Source organism: Podarcis melisellensis (assembly GCF_964234715.1).
Source record: "Podarcis melisellensis genome assembly, chromosome: 12".
Taxonomy (NCBI): Eukaryota; Metazoa; Chordata; class Lepidosauria; order Squamata; family Lacertidae; genus Podarcis; species Podarcis melisellensis.
The window spans coordinates 24,495,141-24,503,189 of NC_138544.1; positions in this window are offsets into that span (position 1 = coordinate 24,495,141).

Genomic DNA, 8,049 nt, shown 5'->3' on the forward strand with positions numbered 1-8,049 from the left:
TGAAGCATATTGGTTGAAACGTGTTGGTTCCTCTGTGGTGACTCCTAGGGAAAGAGGATAGGGAGGCATTCCTCGTGCGAGTGAGGCCCAGATGGGCTGTGTGTGGTTTTCGTTCTTAATCTCTGGAGCGGGGGTGGAAATTAAAAAATTTTTAAAAAACCCCACCGAAGACCTTTTTGAGGATGTGGCATGAGGTTGATTTTCCTCTCTTACACTTAATCAGGAGAGAAAGTACATACTGTTTTCTCCTATTGTTTATTGGCTTTGAACTTCTGTATTGCTTTGGACATCACCCATAACCTTGAGGTGAAGGGCTAACTGGCTCTGGGCTTTTGCTGACAACCCCCACCTAAGCCAGACAGCGTCTGGTCAAAGGAAATGTACAAAGATGAAGCGGAGGGGGAGAGAGGAGAGAGAGAATGGAGCTCACTTGCTTGTTTGTTTATTTGGCTAGCATGCTACAAAGGAATGCAACTCTTAAAAGGGAGAGATAGAAAGATAGATGGAGAGAAGAGAAAGAGAGGGAGAAGGCAGGGAGAGGAATAGGCGGGTGGCAATAAATGTTCAGGCAGCAACTTCCTTAGCTAGTTAAAAATTAACTGGTTATTCATCTCTAGGTTGACTCATGGAGTTTCTCCAGTTTTGTGGAGAGGCTGCTGGTGATTTCCTGGCCCAGTTAAAAAAAGGTGGGGGGACATCCCATATGTGTTGCCGGGACAATGCAGCTATAAAAGTGCCCTCGACTCCCCCCCCCCCCTCTTCTATTTGCATACTGGGAAAGCTGGGCTATAAACGAGGCGGAGGTTTGTTTCGGCCATCTCTGAGCTGCGGAGGGTAGATCCGCGGAGGGCAATTGTCTGCGCTAGCATCCGTTCGTTTAACGCGGGGCATTTGGAAACCGGCTGGCAGGTCAGCTCTGCGGAGCAACGCTGTTGCCACAAGATGGCGTTCTTCAGATCAATGTCAAAGCCGCAGTGGGAGAAGAGGGGGAGAGGAAGGGGGGGTTGAAATCTTGGCCTTTGTTCCCCTTGCGTTCTAGGAGCTGCACATTATATTATTTCACTTTCCACGCTCAGATTTGCAAAGGTAAGGTGAAGCCGATTGCTCACTCCTTCACGGAGAAACACAAGGGTTGAGCCAGGAGCTGCTCTCTCACACACACTCTCAAGGCTGACTACTCCGGGCTTCCAGAGGGTGAGTATTTCCTTTGAGGCTAAGTTTGGTTGATTAAAGAGGAAGCAGCTCTTATCAAGGTGCAGCTGGAGTGACCTCTAGGTCTACTTGCTCTCGATTAAGTCCTTTCACGTTTATTTTAATTTCTTTTTGGAAGTGGAACTCCAGGGGTGTGGTGTCTTTTCGGAAAGCCAGTCATTAAAAGGTTGGCTGTGGAAAGTCTTGTTTGAAGGTTTGCTAAGTTTAGAGAGCAACTCCTCGAAAGGAGTGGAGAAAAGGTTTTCAGGTTGAAGGTCTGCCAAGCAATTCACGCGGTGGTGAAACAAGCGTAGGTAGGCCAAGACGGCGGCTTTCTTATAAAAGCTACATCCCTGGGAATACAGGATTATGGATGTCCACGTTTGTCTGGAGGACGCTAGGTGTCTTCTATCAACTAGATCTATAGCGGCGTAGACTGAAAATGGCAGCTATTGGACTTGAGCTGTGGTTTGCTCATTCCAGTTTGGCCGAGTTCGCCCGCCTATGGTTGGTTTACAGCGATATTTATTAAATGCCTTTTTCTTCCGAGGCAGCGTCACTCTCCTCCACTCTAAGCAGAAGGAGCTGGAAATCGATAGAGCTGGATGTAGAGTAAAAGCTCCTTTCGCTTAACACCCCCACCTCGGAGCGATCTCATGTAAAGCCAATTCCTGGGTGGAGGTTGAATTTAAAATATCTCTGTTGATGCTGTCTCTATTGATCTGCAGTGTACTTGCTGTAGAGATATTCTGAGAGCGGAGCCATAATCTGGAAGGCCTAACCCTTGTATACAATAACAGGAAATTTACTTAACTGGACACTTGGAGCTACGGTCATCAGCATGCTTGCTGCAGCGAATTTGCAGGGATCTCGTGTTATGATTATTCTGAGCGGGCCAATTACTTAAATAGGATTGAGGGATACCTAGCTTTCTCTAGATTGCTGCCTATTATACAACATCCAGAGGGGATATTCTTGAGCTTCCTTTCGCGTAAAGCGCCTGGGATCAGATGCTAACGGTGAGAGTTACCAGTGTAGCACCCAGGATAGATTAGGAGGAGCAGTCCTGATTTCTTAAGCAGTCGACGAGCTGACCTTGGGATAAATTACAGATTACAGAAGCTCGCGATGTGATTCCCCCCCCCCCACTTTACCCCACTCAGACAGGCCCAACTTTATTCTAGCAGTCTGCCTGTGGTATTAACTTCTTCGGCTTGCATATTCTGGTCCGAGTCATGTGTTATGTTAGAAAGTCTCTTCTCTTGACTACGCACCGCCCTACTGAACTATGATTTCTGAAGTCCAGTGTTAAAGCTTTACTCGGTTATTAAGTTGGGGTGGAGGAGGCGAGGCGGGAAGACGGAGGGAACTTTCCTACAGTGTTTATGGAAACAAAGGCAACCGATTCATAGGAGGGAAACGTTCCGCCCAGCAACTTTCTTGCATTTATTTAATCAATTTCTTAGGTCTCATTAGCAGATCACGTCACCAGTTACCTCGTGCTTCTGTAGTAGTAGCATGGTGTCCACATAAAATGATAAAAAAATTAAGCATAACAAACTCAAATGAGAGGTTTCCCCCTTCGTTTTAACAACAAAAAGAAAGAAAAAGAAACCAGCAAAAATGAATAAATACGTGTATTCAGAAGCATACTTTTTTTGTTTTGGTTGCTTCTCTTTCTTTCATTTCACCCAAAAATATAAACAATAAACAGGTTTCCACAATGGTTAGTCTCCAGATATCCTCTAGTGGTAAAATTAAGTTTGCTGTTGATCTAGGTCAGAAAGCAACCTTCCTTGTAGCTGATTCCTTATATTCACTCTTCCCCACCCGCTTCGATTTCTAATAAGCTGGGATAGTGTGCTTGGGGGAAGAGGGTGAAAATGACTCTACGTTCATAATATGCTGCGATTGCTTTTTCGCACACAAGCACGCCTAAGGTCTTTAAAGAGGCGTCTTCCACTTCGACGTCTCCTTCGGATATCTAGTATTCCCCATCCCACCCCAAATCTGTGCAAAGAAAATGCCTCTGAGAACGAACCATGGCCGAGCTTCAATATAATTTTATATTATAATTTCACGTTATAACTTAGAAATGCAAATAGATATCCCTCCGCGAACAGTTGCTGCCTCCTAGTTTGAAATAGTGTGCCAAACTCACGTTGAAAAGAAAAGAAGAAGCATAGGTTCAGACATGCGCCTCGCTTTGACTTCAACATATTATTGCCTAGCCTAAATTATTCGAAGGGAGAAATCCAACTTTGCTGGAGTCAGATCAATGCACTCTCTCCAAATTTCGTTGCTACGCGCACAACATAATGGGCTACTAGAACCAGACGGGAGTCTACGACGGAAAATGCTAGATACGTGTCTGCTAGCCCAGAGCTAGGCTTGCTAACCCAGAAGTGAGTCGCATTAAATTCAATAGGGCTTCAAGTCTCAGGTTAAGTGTGCGCAGGATTGTAGTATTTAATAACTTTCTTATGCTCCGGATCCTCTAGCTTAGGCTTTGGAATGGCCTTATTTTGAATGTGAGCCCCACTGAGACCTGAAAAGACTTGTGCTCAGCTCCCATTCCTTAGGAGACGTTGATTTGGGAGAGATGCCCTTGACTTCAACTGAATTTACGTCCAAGTAAATACGCATTCATATACTTCTGTGGTCCCAGCCACTCTCGCGCGGAAGGATGTCCTATTGAAATCAGCAGGACTTCCTTCCCGACCGACGCGTTTAACACTGGGGTGCCAGGCTGCGATCCTGCGCTCGGTTGCCCGCACATAAATCCCATCCCTATCAGAGAGAAGAAGGAAGGTAGTCACCAGCAAACCAGTGAGCAGGATTTCAGCCAGACCAGAATCCCAGCTGCCAGGAAAAAAAAATGGGCTTAAGGTGCAAACGAAGTCCAAATTTTAAAGGAAATAAATCTCCCAAACCCGATCGTCGCTCACTCTTTACCCTTCAGGCCCTCTCCCCCCCTTCCCCCCTCCTTTTAACCTGAAAGAATTTCGAAACGAAGATAAAAAATTACTTCGGTAGTCGTTTGACACCTTTTCTTGGCGCAGAGATGCAGTTCTTAAAACGCCTGATGGAAAGCCGCCTGTTTGGAAATTTTTCCAGAGGGAAAACTGCCTTGGCACACAGTCACATTCTTGACAACTGACACTTTTAATATTAAATAATTGCGCACTGATTGTATTAATTTGGGTGGAGATTTACAAAATGCAATCTGCGGCTATATATTTAAAGGCAGGCAGCCTTCCGACTCCCATGATAGCTTTTACATTTTTTCCTTCCTCTCCGCGCAACCCCCCCCCCCGCCACCGCCAGCCCCTTTCCCGCAAAACCTCAATTTACCCATGTCAGAAATATAAAGCCCGCTTTAATTAGCATACAAAATAGCATCCCTTTCTTAACAATGTTGTACCTTTTTAGTTCCTCCTGGAAATAAGTAGTGGATAAATCATTCTCTTCAGCGAGTGGGATTTTAAAGGAAGAGAGACAGAAAGTGGTAGGGGTGAAATCCCTCCTTCGATCTAACTGGGCTTAAGTTATTGTGTCTTCCTTAGCCCTTCCAGTCTTTTTAAATTTTCAGTTCAAACTCATAAAACAGCCTAACGACTGTACTAATGCAGCCATTATATTTCTCTTGGACCAATAACTGTGCTGTTGTTGTTTAAAAAATTAATAGGATATCTGTGTCTCCGCAGTGTGCAAGAGCTCGTCTCCCCACCGCTCACCTCAAACTACCAGCCCTTTGGGTGGCTTCTGAGAGCCTTCGGTCCATTCCATAACTCAACTAAAGAGACTCTAGGCTTTGCCGACCCACATGTTCCAGCGCAACCTGGTTGTAGAGCTGACTGGTTGTTTGCTGGTGCTTAACCCGCCAACCCTCCACCCACCCACTTCCCAATCTCCCAGACGAGTTTGTTGGCAGGAGCAGAATGAAAAAGCAGTCATTTCTCTTCTCTCTCTCTCCCCCCCCCCCGCGCGCCCTGCATAATAGTCTCAAGAAATGCTATAAAGTCCTGGTTAATGTCCGAGACACATTGTTAAGTGTTTAAAATGTTACCGCTACACACAATGCACGCCAAAGTAGTTTAGTTTGCTCTAGAATTGACCATTATCTTTTATAGTTAAAAATCAAGTGCACATTATTAGTTTTACTTCACTGGCTTTGACGATGCTTTTGGCCTTGTTAGCGATTAAAGAAAAAGGCGCCGAGAGCCGAGTTCACGAGCTCCTCCTCACGCGGTCCAAAAGCTTCCCCGACTCAAATGCTAGCCTTCTCTTTACCATTGACCTCCCCGGGCTTCGGATCCGGCCCTGGGTGCCTTGACCATCAAAGCCCAGACGCTTTGGGTCCCACAAACGCAACCATAAAAGGGGGCCCTGGATACGAGGGGCCGCTTCCTTATTGCCTTATACTTTGAGTGAAAAGGAACCAACAGTATCCTTGATTGCAGAGGGTGTGTGTGTGTGTGTGTGTGTGTGTGTGTGTGTCCAGCTGCAAGCGGTTCTAACCTGAAAGAGAAGAGGTTTCAAACCATTTTCCTAGCCCCGCTCCTCTGGTTTCGACCGCCGGTTTCCCCTTCGAGTCTTCTCTTGAATCTTAAGAGCAGAAACCGAGTCTTGCTGGGATGGATCCGACCAAAGGTCCAATTGACCTACAAAGTGGCCCACGGGATGTCCCTGGACCTCTCTGAAACGGGAAATGGTCAGTCGCCCGTGCACTTATGAGGTGCGCATTCCCGTATTTCCATGTTTTTCGCCTTCGCTAGACTCACGAATCGGCTCGACCTTCACTGTAGCACTTATTTAAAGAGAGGAATGGCGGAAGGGAATTCTTTCCATTGGGATCTATAGATTCGCAATCTTTTTATTTAAACTGGGGTGTGTGTGTGATGATTATTTTTAAACAGACTTGTAGTATCTTTCCTTTATTCGCCAACGGACCCTTTCCCAGGTAGACGGCTGTTGTTGTTGTTGTTGCATAAGTAGCAAGATTTTTCAAGGCATGCGCTTCATTTCTTTTGGATCTGGCAGATGAGGGGTTGAAGGCGGGGATCAACACACCGCACAGAGATTCCCCCTCCTCGAAGTTTTGATCTACCTGATTTTAGCCCCACCAAGTCCTGGGAAATGCGAAGGTGGGCCGTGCGCGCGGGTCCCATTTCATTGCGCGGAGATCTGCTGTTACAACTCTAAGCCCATTGATAATACGTTTCCAATGTGCTAGCCCATAAAAGTGCTCCTTATATGGCATTAATTTTGCTAGAAGTCATATTGCCCTCCTAGGAATCTGATAAGAACTTGTTCCTCACACATTAACACAGTGTAAGTTAAGTCGAGTTGGGGAAACACGGACAATATTACTCCAGGGTGTGGGGAAGGCGGCTCTTCTTAAAGGCTGCTGACCCCCTGCCTCTGGTTGTTCTGCCTCCATGCTTAACTTGTGCTGGAAGCCAGCAGACGTGAAAAACCCAGGGTGCAATTCTTGGCTGGTGGGAGAGGAGATGAGAGGTGAGGGTGATGGGTATGGCAGTGGTGGAAGTGGCTTAAGAAGGACGTCTTGCCTTTCCATAAAGATTTTACGGGCCGGCAAACTTGCAACTATCTCTGCCAGGCTTCCCATCCGACAAGCCAGAAACCTCAGGAGGCCCCCTTCGCGTTAACTTGCCTAGGAGAAAACTCGCGTTCTGTGTCCTGCTGCCTTCTGAATGTTTTAGAAGCTAAGCGGAGGGGAATCCCATAAAGGATGGGAGGGAATTTCCCCAGTTTTGTAGGCAAAACCAGGGCATTATTAGGCATGCGAGGCTTGGCAGATAGATCCTACCCTACACACCCCTCCGTGGTGTGGAAAGGGGGAAATGTGCGGAGTGGCATATGAGCTTTTTGCAGGACTGCATTGTATGAAAGCCAAGGGTAAGCCGTGCCAGAGAGAGAGGGTATATCTGAAAGCCACCCTCTCTGCTGCACTCACTACACCGAAGGCTTGGTCAGGAAAAGAAGGCAGCGCCTTTGCCTCCCGATTCCCTTGGCATTCTTAGCGCTTTTGAGGGCTTTATGGACGAGGGAGTGGGTGCCAAAACGGAACCGAGAAGAAGATTTACAGCACAATATTGAATTGTTCAAAAGAATATTCCTACTCGCTTGGGAGCAGAGACAGGCGATCATTTAAATCCTACCAGCTGGGGCGGTTTGGAAGAAGAGATACTTAACGCAGGGATTTGTAACCTAAAAAAAAAAAAGTTAAACAAATATTTGTTTTCTTTTCTTAAAAAAATAACAATTCTAAAAGACTCCATGGACAATAAGTGATGTTATTTCTCTCAAGTTTTTATTATTTCCAAACAACGCGTGCCAAGAACATGAGAGACAGAGAGGCAGAGAGAGAAGTGGAGCCATTCTTTCGCTCCCCCCCCCCCCCAATTAAAAAATCTATCTATCTGCCCCCGTCTGCCGGTCTCACTCTCTTGTCTGCTAGTTGTCTACCACAATTACGAACTGGCTACACAGTTTTGTCTGACAGTCCTTTTTAGCCTTTGATGGGTTGAGAATGAGGATATTTTGAGATAATTTGCTTGTGGCGCACTTTTGAATCTATAGTGGGTGTGCGATTATTATTATACTCCCCCTTGGGGGAAAAAGAAACAATTCCGAACACTAACCATTAGAATTTAATGTTAATCTGAGGATATCTCGCATCCACGTTCTTTGAGACCTTTTGCTATCCTCGTCCCTACAAGACACACCAGATATTTCTGCTTCGCATGTTAGTTTAAGACCAGATACGGAAGACTTCGATGCAATGCTTGCTTACTGGGTCAACAAAGATGGGCTCATATTGTTACTGTTGCT